The 19,614-nt window shown below is 38.4% G+C and overlaps 1 protein-coding gene and 1 non-coding gene across 2 annotated transcripts in view; one reads left to right on the top strand and one right to left on the bottom strand.

Moving 5' to 3' along the window:
• Nucleotides 1–19,614, bottom strand: part of KCNJ2 (potassium inwardly rectifying channel subfamily J member 2) — a 526,088-nt gene that overhangs the window by 229,042 nt on the left and 277,432 nt on the right. The gene's annotated exons all lie outside the window — the stretch shown is intronic.
• On the top strand, nucleotides 14,035–14,107 carry TRNAD-GUC (transfer RNA aspartic acid (anticodon GUC)). Its single transcript has one exon. It is a non-coding gene; the product is annotated as a tRNA-Asp (tRNA).

Raw genomic sequence — 19,614 nt, 5'->3', positions numbered from 1 at the left:
TTCCGTTTCGAGATGTGATGGTTTCTGCCTCTAGTACTTTCTTCTATTTCTTAGTACATCAGTGCTCTGGAGGAGGGTGGTAAATTGAGGCTCTACTGGCTGCTACCTCATGGCACCTTAGAGATGCTACGGAATCACAAAAAGTCACAAACCTTCTTTGAGCTTCAATGTTCTTTCTTGTAAAATTCGGATAATCTAAGTACTTATCTCACGAGTGGGTGAGGATTATGTAAGTTCAGTAAATTGGCTGAACTCAATAAAATGCAATTAAGAAAGAGCCTTTAACATTATCCAGGGGATCTTCCTTATTCCTTCCTTATATGTATTTTGACATTTATCTCGAAGAACAGTATTATATTTGTAGTTGTTAGAAATTCCCATCCAGTGTGAAACAAAAGCAAACGAACGAATGAACATATAAATACCTGCCACCACCCCCACCCCCCGCCCCCAAACACACACATACATAATAATTCAGGCCTAGTCTGGGATTTGTTATTGTTAAGCAAACCTGTAACCATGCCAACCCTATTTAACCCAGAGTAACTCCATTTTTAGCTGTTTTACATTTAAACTCCTAAGAAAAATGTCATTTCCATAAACGTTTCTGCAACTAGAAACATTTAGAATCTAGAGGATTATGTAGCATCACCATATAACACATCATCTCTAATCCAGATACTTTTAAGGATGATAAGTAGTAGAAAAATTACAATGAGACATTACTATAACCCAGGACTGTCCCACATAAACTAAGAATGTGGACCTTCTAGGTTTAAATGGAGGTCTCAGAATAATATTCAGCTATGAATATTAAAAACCCACCCAACAGTAGCTTTAAAAATAGGAGAAAATTTCATCTGCTTTTCTTTATCAATTAATTTTTAAACCCCCTCCTTGAAATTTTGCTGTCCGTGGCTGATAATGTGGATACATGATAGTAGGTCCCAGGCTCCTCCCTGGTCCAAAATGGTTGCTTGTGCTCCAGCCATCGGGCTTGTGTTGGAAAGAATAAAGACATGTTGCCTTTTCCCTTTAAAATCATATCACAGGAATTGCACAATGCAAGTTTGCCAGAACTAGTTACAATACCACGTCTAGATATAAGGAAGGGATTCTTTGGCTATAAAAAAAAGAAAGATGATATCGGTGGAAACTAACATTTTCTGCCACCGTGACATTTAGAATTATATATGCAAATGGACCAGACATCTATTCAACATCACACAAAAATTATCAGATAAGGAAGTTTGATTCTTTCATCACTTCATTTTCAACATTTGCTCCGACCTTTTTTTGCTATTTTCATCTAGTGAGCACTCAGTAAGTGGTAACTACTATTGAACTATGGTCCTTTTTGTTCCAGAAGCTTGAAATACTTGTGCTGAGAGAAACTAAAACAAAAAGGGCAACAAAGAAGCACACACACACACAACACAAACAGAGCTCATGATGTATCCTAGGCTCCAGGGATAAGCCTTGGACTTTATTTGGAAGTTACAGATGGTATATGCTTTGGTTACAAGGAGAAGGGGGCAGGCGATCCAAACGGGAGCAATGGCAAGAGCAGAGGTATAAAAGCAAAAGTGAGGCCAATGGGAGAAAATAACCAACTCGGAGCACCCGGGGACTTGTTAAGGAGGAGTGGAGGTGGAGGTGAAAGAAATGCTTGGAGACAGCAAGTCTTTGATTCTCCCACACATACCTGTTGACAGAGCTTTCGCATTTATCTACATAAATCATGCAACCATTTGTGCTCATTCGGGGCACAGAGATGGAGAGAAATACTTTCTCAAACATCTGAATGCCTGAGAAGATTCCTAATGTTTTTAACCAACAGATCTCTGTACCCATTATTATACAAATGACCTTGGGGACCCTCATCTTCTGCAAATTCTTCAAGGAAAACATTCCGGGTCTCCTGTTTGGGGCGACTTAAATGTCTTCGAAGAAGAGTTCTGAGGTGAAGAAAAAGGATGACAGTGTTTTTGAGATCGAGCTCAGATTCTTCTGTGCCTTTGCCGGGTAGTTGTTCAGATCAAGCATATTTTGTAAAGGAGAACGTCTCAAGAGGAGCCTGGATGTGCTGGTTTTGTAGAGGAAGCAAACAGGAGTAACTCCCACGGTGGATAAGAATAGTTACTTCAGTCCTCTCCGTTCTCTTCTTGCCAAAACTAGGCAGCTCCAAGAAATAAAGACATTTAAAAAACACAAATAGAGACTTCTCTTTTTATTTTCCCTGCTTCTTTACATCTGAAGTGCAATCCCATCTTTTCCTTTCCCAAGTAGTTGAAGTGCTATGCGCATACGTGAATAAATCTAGCTTGATATTTTGGGTCACTCACATCAGAAATAGGAGAAACGAACCCAAAGGCGTACAGACTTTCAAGTCATGCTTGTGTCCACTATGAACATAGGTCTCTATCTGGTTTTGATTGTTTTCAGTCCACAAAAGGTGGTCACGTTCCCTTCTCAATGGATCATATACTCTGCCAGGTAAGACCTCCCAGGAATTCGCCACCAAAAAAAGTCAAGAGTGAAATGTCAACCTCAAGGAATCTCTAATAAGAGATTATAATTCTCTGCCACAGATCAAATAAAAGTTGGTCGTTGGATCCATTGCATTCCACCTGCCATTTTGATGAATTACGGCCCATAGCCTCTTCTTTCCCTGGTTTAAGGAGAATTTTATTAAGAAATATTGCAATATTTTAATTCTTAGGGGCTTATTTGTTGTCCAAGAGGCAATGGTAGCAGTTTGCTTTCTAAATGCAAAATAGTTCAAGGAAGGAATAAGCATGTTATTGCTCGGTTTCAAAATAAAGACGTTATTTTGACTCCTCTCTTCAAAGACAATTATTTTGCAAGAAAGGTCCTTAATGAGGAGTGAATTAGCCCTAAAAAAATGTTATGCACGGAAAGGCAGTAAACCCTCAGTGTTTTCTTTTATGTGTTAGTTCAAGATATTTCACTTCCTCCTATTGAATTGTCACCTAAGCCAGCCTTAGAGTAGAAGTAGAAAATACCTGCGTTTTAAAAACTGTATTTGGATTTCTCTTTGCGTGCAAAATTTGGAGACCTTTATTTTAAATAAGCAAAATGAAATGAAAATAGTTAATGAATATTAGCCCACTTTCAAGCACAATATATACAAAATACTGGGATAGAATGACCTCCCTAAGAGAACTCAGCTGAATTCTCAAACTGTCCAGTTACACGACAGAGTTTGCTGAAATGGCAGTGCACATCAGCTTTGCATATTATTTTCGATTGCCCTACACACACACACACACACACACACACGCAAACACACAAAGCGACTTCCACAATATCCTCTGGGGTAATTGAACATCTGACATTTTCAATGGATTTTGAAGCATTTGTATTTCGGATTGAGAGATATAGAAAGTACCGCTTACAGAAGGAAGAGAAATACAGGCATGGGAAGGGAACGGGAGTGGAGCCTGTGTCTTTGGTCTCTAAAGGAATATCCTTTATTCTCACTGAGAAGCTGGATTTGGAAATGAGTGCTTTTAACAAAAGGGGTGTGGGGTGTCAACAAGAGTCTTAAGGATATTAACTAAATACATCTACATCAGCTACTACTATAGTGAGGCAATAAATAGTCCAGCTTATGCCAGACACCACGGTTCTGGCTTCCCTTTGGTGCTATCTTCATGTCTTTCTGATTTTACTTAACTGTTGAGAAAAGAAGATGATTTACCTGACCTTGACTGTTTGGGAAATAAAGATTCTGATAAAGACAGAAGTGGAAGAGGTTCCTTGGTTTGATGTCAACAGATGATGCTGGCAGCCAAGTCCTTTAAAGAGGAAAATCTGGGCTGGGAGTGGCTTATTAACTTAACGTTTTTTCCTTGAGTATAACTCCCAGCACACTTTCCTGACCGTGGCAATTTGCCAGTTCAACAGCGATGTTTGCCATCCAGCTTCTTTTGAATTTACCATAATGCATTCTGTCAGAGCCAATATATAGGTCACTTTTCCCCTGTTCTCTTTCATTTCACAGGAAACTACCATCAAATACAAATATACTTGCAGGATATTAAACATCACTTTTACTTAGCCCAAGATTTCAGAGTCTGAGAGGAACATGGAAAGGCTGTTTGACTCATTGAGTCGAGTTGAGTCAGAGAACCCTGTGGTAAAGGCTGACAAACATGTTGCATATTGAGGATTCTGTTTTTATTTTTTCTCTAGCTGAGGATATATCAATATGCTGAAGCATTTTAAGGATTTGAATTGCTCAATATTTATTTGAGATGTGACTAGAAGCTACAAGTTGATTATGAAGCCAGGAAGAGTAGAACAGGAACATTTATTGAGCTGAATATGTTGGCGGCAACTCAACCCACAAGAGGCAGATAAAAATAAGTGAAAATAAACAATTAGTAATGTGTGTCATTTAGCTCACAAATGCAGTGCATGTCTTCTTGAGCTGAATATGAAACATTCTATAACTGACTATACACATATCAGCTCAGAAAGGCAATATCAGTTTTCTAAGGCTGAATATTATGTACACCCAAAATAAGTGTATAGTGGAAAGAAATAATCTTTTAGCTATTCTTTGGGTAGAAAGGACCCTGAGATGTGTCTGAGGCATGAGATCCTATTCTTCCAAAAATTATGACACTGATAATACTTTAGGCATCTTAAAAAAGAGAAAACATAAGAGACTCTTCTTTCAATGGTGGAGATGTTCTCCTGTCTCAACATGTCTCATAATGAGACATACTATAATAGAATAGCAATTTAAGAAGACTCAAAAAGCACCATGGAAATCTAACTTTGCTGAAAGAAATGGAAGGTGACCTGAAGAAGGAGACAGGGTCAAGCGTAATTGGCTGAGATGGACCTCATGCTTTCTGGGAAAATAGAAGGCCATGTTTTCCCTGTGTCTGGAATTGCAAGTTGCTGAAAAAAATGATGTTATAGGAAATAGCATGTAGATGTAGTTACCCTGACTATCACCCAGGGGTGAGGTCTTCATCCAGTCATGCAGAAGGAAAAAATATAGAGAAGCAAGAGCCTCAGGCAAAGCAGTGTTTCCTTCAGAGCCTGTGGTACCCAATGGGAGAAAATACCCATCTCAGAGCAGAGGGTTCTTATTAAGGAGAAGTGGAGGTGGAGATGAAAAGAATGTGTGGAGAGAGCACACTCTGACTCCACATGCAAACAAAGAAATTTAGACACAGACCTTACACCCTTCACAAAAATTAACTCAAAATGGGTCATACATCTAAATGTGAAATGAAAAACTACAAAGCTCCTAGAAGATAACATAGGAGAAAACCTGGATGACTTTGGGTATGGTGATGCCTTTCTAGATACAACACCAAAGACACAATCCATGAAAGAAATAATCAATAAGTTGAACTTTATTAAAACTTCTGCTCTGCAAAAGACACTGTCAAGAGAATTAGAAGACAAGCTACAGAGAAAATATTCACAGAAGACACATCTGATAAGGGACTGTTATCCAAAATACACAGAGAACTCTTAAAACTCAACAATAAGGAAACAAAAAAAACTTGATTAAAAAATGGGCCAAAGAGCTGAAGAGACCAATCACCAAAGAAGCTATTCAGAGGGCAAATAAGCACACGAAAAGATGCTCCACATCATATGTTATCAGGGAGATGCTAAATAAAACAACAATAACATACCACTGCGTATCTATTAGAATGGTCGAAATCTGGAATACTGACAACATCAAATGCCCATGTGGATGTGGAGCAACCGGAACTCTCATACACTGTCAGTGGGAATGCAGAATGGTTCAGCCACTTTGGAAAAAGTTTATCGATTTCTTATGAAACAACCATGCTCTTACCCTACAGTCCAACAATCACACTTCTTGGCGTTCACCCAAAGAAGATGAAAACTTATGTGCACACAAAAACCTGCATATGGATATTTATAGCAGCTTTATTCATTATTGTTAAAACCAAGATGTCCTGCAGTGGGTGAATGAATGTAATGGTATATTATTCAGAGCTAAAAGCAAATGAGCTATGAAGCCATAAAGAGACACAGAGGAAGTTTAAATGCATATTATCAATACAAGTGAAAGAAGCCAATCTGAAAAAGCTACATGCTATAGGATTTCAACTCTATGATATTCTGAAAAAGGCAAAACTATGGAGACAATTTTAAAAAAATCACTGATTGCCAGGGTTTCGGGTGGGGTGGGGTGAAGACTAGGTAGAGCACAGAGAATATTAGGGCAGTGAAAACACTCTATATAACATTATAATGACGGATCTGTGTAATGATACTTTTGTCCAAACCCACAAAATGTACAACATGAAGAGTGAACCCTAAGTTAAACTCTAGACTTTGGGTGATTATGATATATCAGTATAGGTGCACCCTTCATAAAAAATGTACCGTTTTGGTGAGTGATGTTCATAATGGGGGAGAGTGTGTGTGTGTGTGGGCAGGGGTACATGAGAAATCTCTGTGCTTTCCCCTCAAACCTAGAGCTGCTTTTTTAAAAAAAAGAGCAAACATTTTCATTAGTAATTCTTATCTTAGATGTACAAAAATGATAATTATTTGAGGTCTCCAGCACATTACGTATTTATACGTACATATATAAATTAAGTGCCTCACTTTCTGACAGCTTAAAAATCTGGTTGAAAAAAATAGTCAACAAATTATGTCATAAGGATTCTTAACTGTAGACCAAAGGGTGCCCTTTTCAAAAGACAAGTGATAAAACTTCTATTTTCAGCCAGGATCCCAGAGGATAGTTCTGAGATGACTCCTGGTTGGTTTATGTTAAAGTGCATTGTTTTAAATGATTCTTTCTTTACCAAACGATTCTTTCTGTAAATAATAAGTATAGTCTTGGGAGGATTCCTTTTTCTCCTTTTACTTAACATACCATATTTGTATTGAGCTTTTCAAACCCCCAGGATTGACAAACCAACAATTATAAAGTACTTTAGAGGCATGGAATATAATTAGAATATATATTTTAACTGAAGATTATAATAACACTTTCTTTTTATTCAAGCTGATATCGGCACTTTATGTATCAATAAATTCCCATACAAATACAGAGCTCCTCCATGTTTGAGTCTTCATCAGACACAAACTTTCCTGAATCCATTATCTTTTCTCTAACTAATTCATGAGGTCTGATATCCTAACTATTAAGTATCCTTAAGAAAAGCAATGGAAATGTTTGGAGAGTTAAAGTTATTTCAACCACCAAAGCTCTTTCAGAAGCCTTTATCAGCTGTAATAACCAGTCTCTCTAAATGTGTCTATTTCATTCTGCATTACCAGCAATCCTTATACAATATACCTCCTCTCCTCTGGTAATATTCTCTTCTGTGTGAATTAATTTCATATGTGGCAGCAGAATACAAAAATACAAGAATAACAACTTTTATTACGTGTTCACTAAGCAAGCATATTACATATATTATCTTAGGTAAGCCTCATGAGAAAGAAAGGAAGGAAGGAAGGAAGAAAGGAAGAAAAGAAAGAAAAAAAGGGAGTTTTTTTCCCACTGCTTTTTTTTTTTTTTTTTGCGGTACACGGGCGTCTCACTGCTGTGGCCTCTCCCGTTGCGGAGCACAGGCTCCTGACGCACAGGCTCAGCGGCCATGGCTCACGGGCCCAGCCGCTCCGCGGCATGTGGGATCTTCCCGGACCGGGGCACGAACCCGTGTCCCCTGCATCGGCAGGCGGACTCTCAACCACTGTGCCACCAGGGAAGCCCTGTTGTTGTTTTTTTTTTTGAGGAAATTAAAGCTCAGAAAGTTTTAAAAGATGAAATTATTTTTCCAGAAATATGCAGTTAAAAAGTGATGAAACCAGAATTTGAATCTATAATATATCTGCCTAACTCCAAAGCCTATTATTATGATATCATACGACACTGTATTTCACATTTGTAAAATAATTATAATAATGTTTCTCTTGGGACAGTTGTTAAGATAATTAAGGTGTTTATAAAGTGCTGAGTTCAAGCTCATCAATGCTTGAAGACAGTAGCCATTCAATCAATGGTATACAGATTTTCGTACCCAAAAGTGGGGTGCTTCTGCATGTACCAAATATCTAAAAATGTAGAACTGGCTTTCAAATTGGATAAGGGGCAGAGCCTGGAAGAGTAGGGAAGTGTATGGTAGGAAAAAAACCTGTATCATCTTAGAAAACTCTGAGGTCATTATAAACAGACTATTGGTAAAAATATGGACATGAAATATACTGCAGGTGAAGACACAGAAGGAAATAAAGGAGAACAACAGAGAAAATCTATATCATCTTAGACAATAACTACATCATCATAAATAGAATTTGGGTAGAAATATGAGTGTGAAATCATTGCTGTTGAGGCATCAGAAGGAAATGAGGGCAGTGTTATTGGAAACTGGAGGAAAAAAGATTCTTTCAATAGAGTGACAGAAACTTTAGCTGTATTTTGTCCTGAGGTTAGGCAGAAAGCAGAACTTGCAAATGATGAATATGGGTATTTATCTAGGGAAATTTCCAAGCCAAGTGTTGAAGGTGCAACCTGGTTTCTTCTTGCTCCTTATAGAAAATATGAGAGGAAAGAGATAAGTTGAAGAAAGAAGTGTGAAGCAAAAAGGAACCAGGACTTGGTGATTTGGGAAATTCTCAGCCTATCCAGATTTCAAAATGTGTTTAAATTAGGAGATTCCTGGCCAGAAAAGTATGCTCTAGAGAGAAAGCCAAGGATGTAGCTGGACAACATTCTACTAGTGCCTTAAAAGGGCCAAAATGTTGGAATGTTCAGTCACATAGAGGACTCTTTGAAGAGCTTAGGTGTATGAATGGTGAATCCCTACATCCATCTCCGTAGAGGCCAGGAATAAAGATGTGTTTACCCAGGGATGATCTGTGAAGGAGCCTCTTGTCTAATGAACTGAATACCCCAGACACAAATGGGAGACCCACAAGGATTTTTAGAATGTTATATCGTTGGAAACACCACCAGTTTGGACTGAAAGGGACAAAGAGAAGGTTAAAAGAAGGAAGGCTATCTGAAACCCCCAACGTTTTTAAGGCAGGAAACAGGCTGATGAAACCACTTGGCCCCAAGCATATTCTATCTTTCAAAATAAAGCAAGGACTCTGAGGGCAAAGCCACAGGTCCAGAGGACAGATGGCAAAGCCACAGAGGATGATTTCCAGGACTTGAACCCTAAATAGAGTTTGCCCAGCTGGATTTTTGAAATGGCTTGGGACTGGCGACTACATTTTTCCTTCCATTTTATTCCTTTGGACCAGGAATATCTACAGCTATTAACTGTTATCCTATGTCTGCCTCACCGTGGTATTTGGGAAGGAGATAACTTTTTTTTTTTCCAGTTTCACAGGCCCACAGATGGAGAGGAATTTTGCCCCATGATGGATTATACCCAGAGCCTCAACCATACCTAATTTAGATGACTGAGATGATGAGATTTGGGCCTTTTAAACTGGTAAGAGTCAACTGAGATTTTGGATTTGATTGGATGCTGTAACTGGTCAAGATTTTGGGGAACACTGCGCGGAGATGAACACAGTTTGTGTGTGAGATGGACGTGAATCTTTGGGGACCAGAGTTCCAACTGTGCAGTAGGCTGGATAATGGCTCCCCAAAGATATTATACCCTAATATCCCTGGAATCGGTGAATACGTTACCTTTCAAGTTAAAAGGGACTTTGCAGGTAGGGTTAAGTGAGGAGCTTGAGATGGGGAGATATCCTGGATTAGCCAGGGGACCCCAGTGCAAGAGCTAGGCTGTGGAGTCAGAATGGAAGGAGGTGTTGATGACAGAAGCAGAGGCTGGAGTGACTTGCTTTGGATATGATCACACACCAAAGAATGCAGTTGACCTTGAGGAGCTGGAAGAGTTAAGGAAACATATTCTCCCCTAAGGCCTCCAGAAAGAACACAACTCTGCAGATACCTTGATTTTAGCCCGTAAGACGCATTTATAACTTCTGACCTCCAGAAATAGACGATGATAAATTGTGGCTGGTTATTACAGCAGTAATAGGAAACTAACACAATATAATAATAACAACTTATTATTATGCCCGTTAATGTTTACACTTAGCCGTTATGAGAGGTATCTTTCTTAAATACAGCATTCCGATTATTTTCTTAAACAGAAAATATTGAGCAGAAGGGGAACACTTCGTCATGAAGAAGGGTCCTAATTTTGTTTATTGCCTGATGTGTTATGTTACAATAAAGTGAAATATACATTAAATATACATTTAAAAAAGGACTATTTTAATAGTCTATTTTAATATTTGCTATTTATAACATTTTATAACTATTTTAATATTTGCTATTTATAACATTTAAAAATTTTTAATATATTTAAAAAATAAATATTAAAAAACATTTTTAAAACATTTAAAAAAATTTTAATATTTTAATATTTGCTATTTATAACATTAAAAAAATGTTTTGATCTACATCAGTTCAAACGTCTAGATAATATAATTTTGCTTCCAGTCATCCCTTTTACCCTTGTAATTTGCAACTGTAATCTGTAAGGATTTGGGTAACTACGATAGCAGAGTTGCTACCAATTTTTCTACAATGTGAAATGGAAACTGAATTTTACAAGGAGCTTTCTCTTTGGCTTAACCAAATCGATAGAAATGTACTAAAAATGAACTTTTGAAAGAAATTTGTGCCTGGCTTTTTGGGTTGGTCTAAATTTTGGAGCCATATGGCTTAATACTTTAAACATTCTTTTTAAGACTTTTTGATTGCACATTCTTATCATCACATATTTTAAGCACAACCTACAGTATGTAAATTTTTGTATTTATACACTTTATAAACTTACTATATTATGCATATGTTATATCATATACAAAAACAATTTTTAAAGAAAGAAACACAAAAACTGAAATGAACTTCTTTCGTATTTTCTTCTCACACCCCAGTAGGTCATTTTATACACCTGCAGAGACATGCCCAGCCAATCTGGAGGCTGCTGGTTGTAAAGCTTGGATAGTAGAGACAAGCAGACGCGTTTGGGGGTCAACTCCTCTTCTACTATCCACTGTGATCTCTGACAAATTGGATGGGTTGATTGAGTGAATTAATTTACTTAAAGCACATCACAATAATTAGCACTGTTCCCGGAAATTAGAAAGAGTTGAACCAACATTAAGGTGGTACTGTGGCTATTACTATAATATCTGCCTTAAAAACATGTTAGACTTTTTGGTGGTGTTTCTTCTGGGTTTTGGCCATGTTTGGGGAAAAAATTGACTTTCTGGATAACAGTCATCATTCTTGGGAAATGAATGTATTTTTAATTTTCACAATCTCTTTCCACCTACTCTGTTGATCTCATTCTGATCACCCTGCCTTGCACCAGCATTTGTGATTTTCCTATGAGTCTGCACGTGTAGGTTTGATGTATGGTTTGTGTTTGCATGTGTTTTTCCGTGAGAGACTTCTGGAGAACAGAAACATTTTCCGTTCTTTATAACTTCAGTCCTGCCCCTTACATAAACTGAAACATAAAATGCTTTCTTACTCAAACTTTGTATTATCAAGAGCATTCCCCAAGATGATGGGATACTGCTGGTTCAGTGAGAGGCACACCTTCTCACTTACAAGAAACAAGGCTTTAAAAAAGGCGTTCTCGTGTTTTCTTCTCTATCTCTCAAACCTTCTCGGTTCTTCTCACCAAGCACGATCAACACACCCTGTATTTATTTATTTATAAAAGTTAGAGTCCCTTATTTTCATTGAAGGCACACTCTTATAACAGTTTGCGGTGAATTAAGTGCTTTTCCGTTGTGAAAGGCATTGTGTAAGTCCACTCAGCGGCAGCAGCTTGTGGGAAGAGAGATCGCTGGTGTCTTACACTTGAATCTAAGAGATGTGTATTCCTTTGTGTTTTGAAACTACCACTTCCTCCTTTAACTGCCCACCCCTCCTACACACACACCCACTCGGGGCAGTCAGGTATAAAATTAGAAGGGAAAAAAATAACACAAGCACGGAAAATATGAGATAACATTTCTAAAAATAATTCTTGTAGGAGAAGCAGTCCACTTGGAAACCCATAAGAGGGTGTTAAGTCCTCTCCAGGCTGGATTTCTCAATTATTCTTCTTTGGTGCTGCCCTTAGTAGCCAACTGGCACCTTACATTTCCCAGTAACTTTCCTGTGTCCCTTACCTACGATTTTATAAGATTACCCAACACACGATGCAAGTTTCTTTTTATATCCTACAGAAGTACGAGTTCCCACTACATCTCCTTCCTTGCTTACTTCTTCCTCTTAAGTCTTTGTTTACTTCTGTCCACTGGGCAGGACCAGCCCTTTGTTAAGCTGTGAAATTGACAAAATATTCCTTAGACTTCTCCAAGTTCAGGCACCTTTCTACAGCAAGCTGCTGAGAAGTCTTGTGAAAGAATTATGAAGCCCATTCTCTGCATCTCCTAATAATTAAAACTAAGGCAGGTCGGAGAGAAGTTATGGGAAAAGAGAATTTAAATCAGAACGAGGAAAACTCGTTTTCTAACAAAGGCTGCCCAAGAATAAGACTGATTTGGGGGAGGATACAAAACAGTTCCTGGTGTCGGGGGGTGACTTATAATAAGCGTGGCTGACAATGGTTTATGCAGTGAGAGGCATATTCTATGAGTTAGAATCCAGGAAGATATAGACATAGATATGATTATACGTATTTTAAAAAAAAAATTCATTCTCATTGTAATAAGTAAATCAGAGGTGAAGAAAGAAGGAAAAAAATACACAAGTTTCTTTTTTCCTGTCCCCCGAAATCCCAGTGGAAATAATTTTGGGTGTTTCATCCTATCCTTTTTCTATGTCCTTTTTCTTAGCTCTTTGGGAGTAGTTCATATAAATACATCTTATTATGGCAGTTAGAGGGATCACGTTAAATATTGTTCACCACTCCAGTGTTTAAAATCTTCCAGTGGGTCCCACTTTACACAGAGGTGAAGGCCAAGTCCAGGGATGCTCTACCCTCCTCCCTCCCACTCTGCCCTCATCTCCTACCTCTCTCCCTCCGTCACGGCTCCCCAACGTCTCCCTCCAGCCCTGAGGCTCCTGGACCCGTCTGTGCTCTCTGCTTGGACTACTCTTTTCTCTGATATTCACGCGACTCATTCTTTCATCTTCTCTATGTCTTTGTTCAGATACAATTTTCTCAATAACTCTTCGGTTTTCCCACCCTGTTGCTCTGCCTGTTTCCTATATAGGGATTCAGGGAGATACCAAACCGGTACCACTGCTGTAGTATCCTCCCCAGAAACCTACTGCGTGTTTGCCTTTAGCTCAACAAATGGGTAGGAGTTATGCTAGTATAATTTATGTTCTCACAGTATACCCTTTCAAATTCTTTTTAACCTTGCATTTGATCATTGAATCTTCCACTTGGGAGATCTCTCCACCCTCTCCCCTCACGACTGGGATTCTCAGGTTGTCAGTTTTGCTGCCCAGAAGCCCGTAACGGCCTGCCTCTCTCTAGCCTGGCTCTTTCTGGACCATGTGATAGTCTACGCTCTTTATCAAAATTTATTTGTTTTTGTGGGAACTTTTCCAAAAGACAGATTCATTGGGAGGAAAAGCTGAAAAACCCATCTATTTCCTTAAGAAGCCAAAGGATTGCATTTCAAATGGGAGGATTCAGACATCAAAGTAAGCATTTTTCCTGCTTCCTCTAAAATGTGTTCTGCACCTTCAGTCTTAGAGAATATTTCTTCTTTCCTTGAAGTCTAGGGGAATTCAAAGCAATTTGAAATCTATCATGATTCCTCAAGTATAAATTTTATCACTTAAAGAACACGCTACATCTAGATATGAAAGGTCAACGACAAAAATGACTTTCCAGCCACCCCTTAGCTCTTTTGGAGTACTTACTTTTTCATCTAGTTCCTGAAAGCAAGAAACCAGAGAGTAAAAAACACTGTGAGGTACAGAGATAACTGCAATTTCACAGGAAGAGACGTGTCATAAGAATTCGTGTACTGATTGGGAATTCCCTGGTGGTCCAGTGGTTAGGGCTCTGCACTGTCATTGCCGAGGGCCCGGGTTTGATCCCAGGTTGGGGAACTAAGATCCCATAAGCAGTGAGGCCAAAAAAATTAAATACATAAAATTAAAAAAAAAAAAAAGAATTGGTGTACTGATTGAAATTAAATGATATAATCTTGATACTGATGATATCTACCCAGAGTTACATATTGCTAAATTCATTTTCTGTTCTCTCTCACAGTTTTTAACTCAATTTAGTTAATATTTTTCTTTGCCTTTGCCAGCTCAAAAATAGTGGGGACAAAGCTTTCTTTGACTCCTAGTATGTCTTTACTGTTCTTTCTGATAATGTCTATAGCTGTGTTGGCCTCCATCACCCAGTGATAAGTAGATAAATGAAACAGAACCTCTAATAATATTGGACTAATATCTGTGGTGTTTCTAGGAAAGGCAGGACTGTACCTGGGCTGGTTAGAGATTATGGAATTCACAGATTTTTTTTTAATTAAGCAATTACATTTAAGATTACTTTTCCAATAAAAACATAAAGCTAATCCTCTGATTTCCTAATATCAACTACATTTTTAAAAAATGCATCAACTATCAGGTAACACCTGTCAAATTTTCCTGGTGTGTTAGTTGGAAGCGTACACACACATGTTTCATTGTCACAGGATTCTCTAAACCTTCTCTCATTATTTATTTCACTAATATAATACGTGTTGACGTCAATACTCTTTCCTTGCTTCCAATTTTATTCACTCCGTGATGGTATCAAATCGTTTCCTGAATGAAAGAGAGACTCATAAATCTTTTATTGTGGCCCAATCCTTATGTCAAGTGCTTCCTGATCTCTTGATCTTCCTGAACTGTTCATTTTTTGTTTTTTAATAGGACGTGGTTTGGTCACAGTGTGTGGAATAAATGACATTTTTGGAGGTTGACATTAGCCATGCTATCTGGAATATTTTACACGTGAGTTTACTCATATGTTGCCCTATTTCTTTTTCTGCAAGTTGCAGTATAGTCCATTATTTCTAAAATATGGCAAATATTTCCTTGTATTAATAGCGGTGAATTTCATTTTCACTCTGTATCTTCCTTAAGGTCTATTAGGCTGATAAGGAATTATTTTATAAGCACTATGGGCAAACGCTTGCACCAAAGAAGACTGCTACTTCCGGTTGCATCATTCGGACAAGGTTTCTCATTCCAAAAAATTTTAAGTTCGATTTTTGGAGAAAAATGTCTTTTAGGACCTTAAAGTCTTCTCCATCAATTGTTCAGTGCCATGACTAATCTAGCTTTAACTTTTTAAAAGTCAGTTTGCAATGATTTATGATGACGCAGGGAGAGACCATTTGCCCGAAATCAGTGTTACCATGAGACCCCAACATAAAAGGCCATGCGGCCAAAGTGAATGAAAAATACTTGTAAAATATTCAGCATAATATAATTAATAGCAAAACTCCCAAATTTACTCTGAAACGTCACCTTTAGTTTGAAATAATACAATAAGCAAAATTGAGAGTTTTACTTGAAAGAGGATACAATCTTTTTTTGTTTTTGACCACACAGCTTGCAGGATCTTAGTTCCCCGACCAGGGATCAAACCTGCGCCCTCAGCAGTGAAAGCGTGGAGTCCTAACCCCTGGACCATCAGGGAATTTCCAACAATCCTGAGACTGTAGTGTGATTTCTTCCAGTTACCTTGATTCAAACAATGGACACATGTCCAAGAAGCAAATTGGATTTCTGTATATCATCTGGTTTTAACTTTGATATACACTTCCAAATATAATTTAATTAAATTAATACTGCGACAGAAACCCTGCTTTTTAGGAACTATATCTAAATCAGTCATGCTCTGTCTGACAGAAAACTGGGCATTTTACTGTTCAAAAGTAACATCTAAGTACTTAGAGGTTACGCTCCCAGGGAGTCTGAGATATCAGTCCTACAATATAGTTCAAGTCAAAGTTCCAAGCTCCAATCCACAAAGCCCCAGGGCCCCGCAAAATAACAAGTGTTAAATCCTGCTTCCAGAATAAGGCAAGAATTGCAGCTTATGAGAAATGAACTGAAACTCTGGTGCACTTGTCCACCAGGATCTTTCTCTGCCTTGTTTTCTGCCCAGGAGCTTAACGACAGGAACTACAAAGCCCAGGGTCTTTTCCTCTGGCTTTGGGCTCTGCTATCTCAGTGAGAGTTGCCAGCAGGAGAACAGAGCAGTCCTATAGCCCTCTGCCCCTTTCTTGCTGGGCTGTCACTCTTCACCTGTGGCTTTTGCCGGGTGACCCTCTTCAACATCTACAACTCTCTACTCATCTACAACTCTCTCCGGGTTCTATATCACAACCTTCTCTTCTCTCCTCTGCAGGCTTAGAGGGTTTCGGCCTGAGCTTCCTATTCCCAGGAACCTCTGGGCACTTCACCATTTCTTTATGATTCCGTTAATCCTGCCCACACATCAGCAAATGTTCCTTCTCTTCGAACTCTCTTCAATTAACCCTTCGAATTGACTGAGTGTTTTACCTGTTTCCTGCCACAACTCTGTCTGATACACTTGGTTCTGGCTTTCCCCCTTGCCACAACCATTTAAAGTGGTCACTCTACTCAGAGCCGTTTCTTCTTATGTAGTGTAGGAACAACACACCAGAAAAACATAACGGCATACTACGTGCCAGAGTGAATGTTCATCACGTGCTAGAAAATCCGCCAGGTAGTTTGTCTGCATTATCTCAATTATAGACTCGCCACAACCCTAGGAAGTGGCTACACTTATTATTTCCATTTTACAGGTGAAGTAAGTAACTTAGATGAAGTCTCTCAGTAAGCTGTGAAGCAGCGCTTCAATCCAGGACGACTCGCTACAGAAACCCTACTTTTAATGACTTGACTTTCTTTCTTTTCCACGTAGGTAGCTGCTACCTCCAGAACTCCATCAGATATTAGGCCGTTTTCAAGAATCAGGGCTGCCTAGCTGTTGAAATGTTCACCTGCGACAATTCTCATTGTCGCAGAGCTGACATGAGTGACAAAACAAGAAGTTTTTGTTCATCGACAGAGGAATGGATAAAGATGTGATACATATATACAATGGAATATTACTCAGCCATAAAAAAGGAATGAAAAAATGCCATTTGCAGCAACATGGATGGCCCTAGAGATTGTCATACTAAGGGAAGTAAGTCACACAGAGAAAGACAAATATCATATGATATCACTTATATGTGGAATCTAAAATAGATGATACCAAATGAACTTATTCACAAAACAGAAGCAGACTCACAGACTTCAAAAACAAACTTATGGTTACCAAAGCAGGAAAGGGGGGGAGGGATAAATTGGGAGATTGGGACTGACATATACACATTACTATATATAAAACAGATAACTAATAAGGACCTACTGTATAGCACAGGAAACTATACTCAATACTCTGTAATGACCTAAATGGGAAAAGGACCTGAAAAAGAACGGATCTATGTGTATGTCTTTGCTGTACAGCTGAAACTAACACAACATTGTAAATCAACTATACTCCAATATAAAATAAATATTAAATTAAAAAAAGAAAAAAGAAGTTTTTTTTGTCTTAAAGTATCCAAATATTCTCTTGTCCTTATCTGAGTCTGAGTTTCCCAATTTGAAAAATCTATAGCTCAATGACAACACTATTATGATATCCAAAATGCTACAGTTGAAGGAAGAAGCAACTGGACCATTCATGAGACATGGCATCCGTTGGTAGGTAGTAACTTGGAAGCACAGAGTGACTGGTGTAAAGTCTGGACATATGTACTATGGACAAAGAAGATGCCACACAGAATGAGTATCTCTCACATAAACACTGGTGTCAGCAGAAGACCCAAACTTGGGAAATGTCATTAAAGATTCCCAAATCGTTGTAGAGAAGTAGTGGGGAAAGGGAGGGTGGACCAAGAGAGGTTCCATTAATACCACCTCCTCAGAGTTTGACAGCGTGGTTCTGAAGATACACATCTCCTGTTTCACGTGTTTGACTAAGGCCTGGCTTTTTCATTTAAGTGTCCATTTTATTTTCCCCAGTATCATTCACAATGGTATTTGGAAGTTTAACGAAATGCCCAAGCAATAAATTCCCTAGAGTAATGTCCCTGTGAGGTTCAAATTATCATCCAAAGAGTTTTCAGCCTAAGAGTCTTAGATGGTCTAACCAAAACGATCCACTACTTGGGCTATATTGGGCTATATTATATCATCTTTTTAACGCGTGCCTTACAACTCTCTATTTTTAAGGTAACTTTAAAATGTCACTTTATTCTTCCGATTTTTAGTTATTTTCTATTTTTTTCTTCCACTAATTCATTTATTCTCTCCTCTTTCAAATTTTCCTCCTCTGAACTCCATCAGATATCATGACGTTTTCAGGAATCAGGGCTGCCTGGCTGTTGAAATGTTCACCTGCGACAATTCTCATCAGGCAGAGACACCTGGAAGATGTGCCCCCAGGTGAGTAACAATATCCCCCATTGTGCTCCCGGCCTTTCATGCTCCCCTCTCTTCTCAGGAAACAATGTTTCTCATTCAATTTTAAAAGTCAACAGATTAGAATGCAGTCAGACAAAAGCAAAACTTACGACTGTCCAGTTCGAACTAAGCTTTTATGACGAGGCCTTTGTCCTCCTTGGACAAGAGTTGTATTTAGAGTTTGAAAAAAAAAAGTGTCTCTGTGAATGCGATTTCCATCTGATGTAAACAGGCATCACCCCTCAAACAGTACTTCCCTTTACAATAAATATTAGATAGAGTTAGGGATTTCTTTTTCTACTTTTATTATTAGACGAAAAAACAAAGAGCTCCCTAGATAGTTAGAAAACAGTGACGCATCTGTTCTGTCCAGTTAAGCCATCCCTTCAGTCCCTTTGAAAGGCAAACACTGCTGACAATTGTAAGACATGTCGTCAAATAAATAAAAATGTAGGAACACTTGGAGTTGAGGAAAGTGGAATGAGGGTGTAAACCAGAAGGGTGATCAGGAGACATTCTCGCCTTCAGCATCCTGTTTCACCCTCGTGTTTCCACAAATACGACACCTGAGGTGACTTTTGGAGCTTCATAGATGTGCTCCTTTGATTTTAATAGTCAGGTCTTTATTTTCATGCATTTTGGACAATAAGGAAATAAGACATTAAACTTATGATTCCATTCTATCAAAGCTGCGATGGATAACCATATGACAAAGAAATGAATTTCTGTTACACACAAGGGATCACTTTGGAGAAAATGTCAGGAGAGGTGGCACTGATACAGAGCAAAAGCAAACACATGATTGAAATTTTGGAGTCATAGTTCTAAATTAGATATATGTTGCTACCTAATTTTAAGCCAAAGCAAACTTACTCTATGAAGGGATCATATTGAGTCTCTTAAGAGAACACATGGCACAAAGCCTCAAATGCGTTGTTTTGCTGTGTTCATTTGTGCACAAACAGGGATTTGTATGCAAAAAGTGACTTTTTCTAAGAGAAAATGGTGCTTTCTTAAAAAAAAAAAAAAACAGGGTATAAACCAATGGAAATGAAATCAGTACCTTCAAGAGA

The sequence above is a fragment of the Globicephala melas genome, chromosome 20 (genome assembly GCF_963455315.2).
Source record: "Globicephala melas chromosome 20, mGloMel1.2, whole genome shotgun sequence".
In the NCBI taxonomy this organism is placed as follows: domain Eukaryota; kingdom Metazoa; phylum Chordata; class Mammalia; order Artiodactyla; family Delphinidae; genus Globicephala; species Globicephala melas.
Note: the sequence above shows the minus strand (reverse complement) of the source record. Positions and strands in the feature narration are given on the sequence as shown.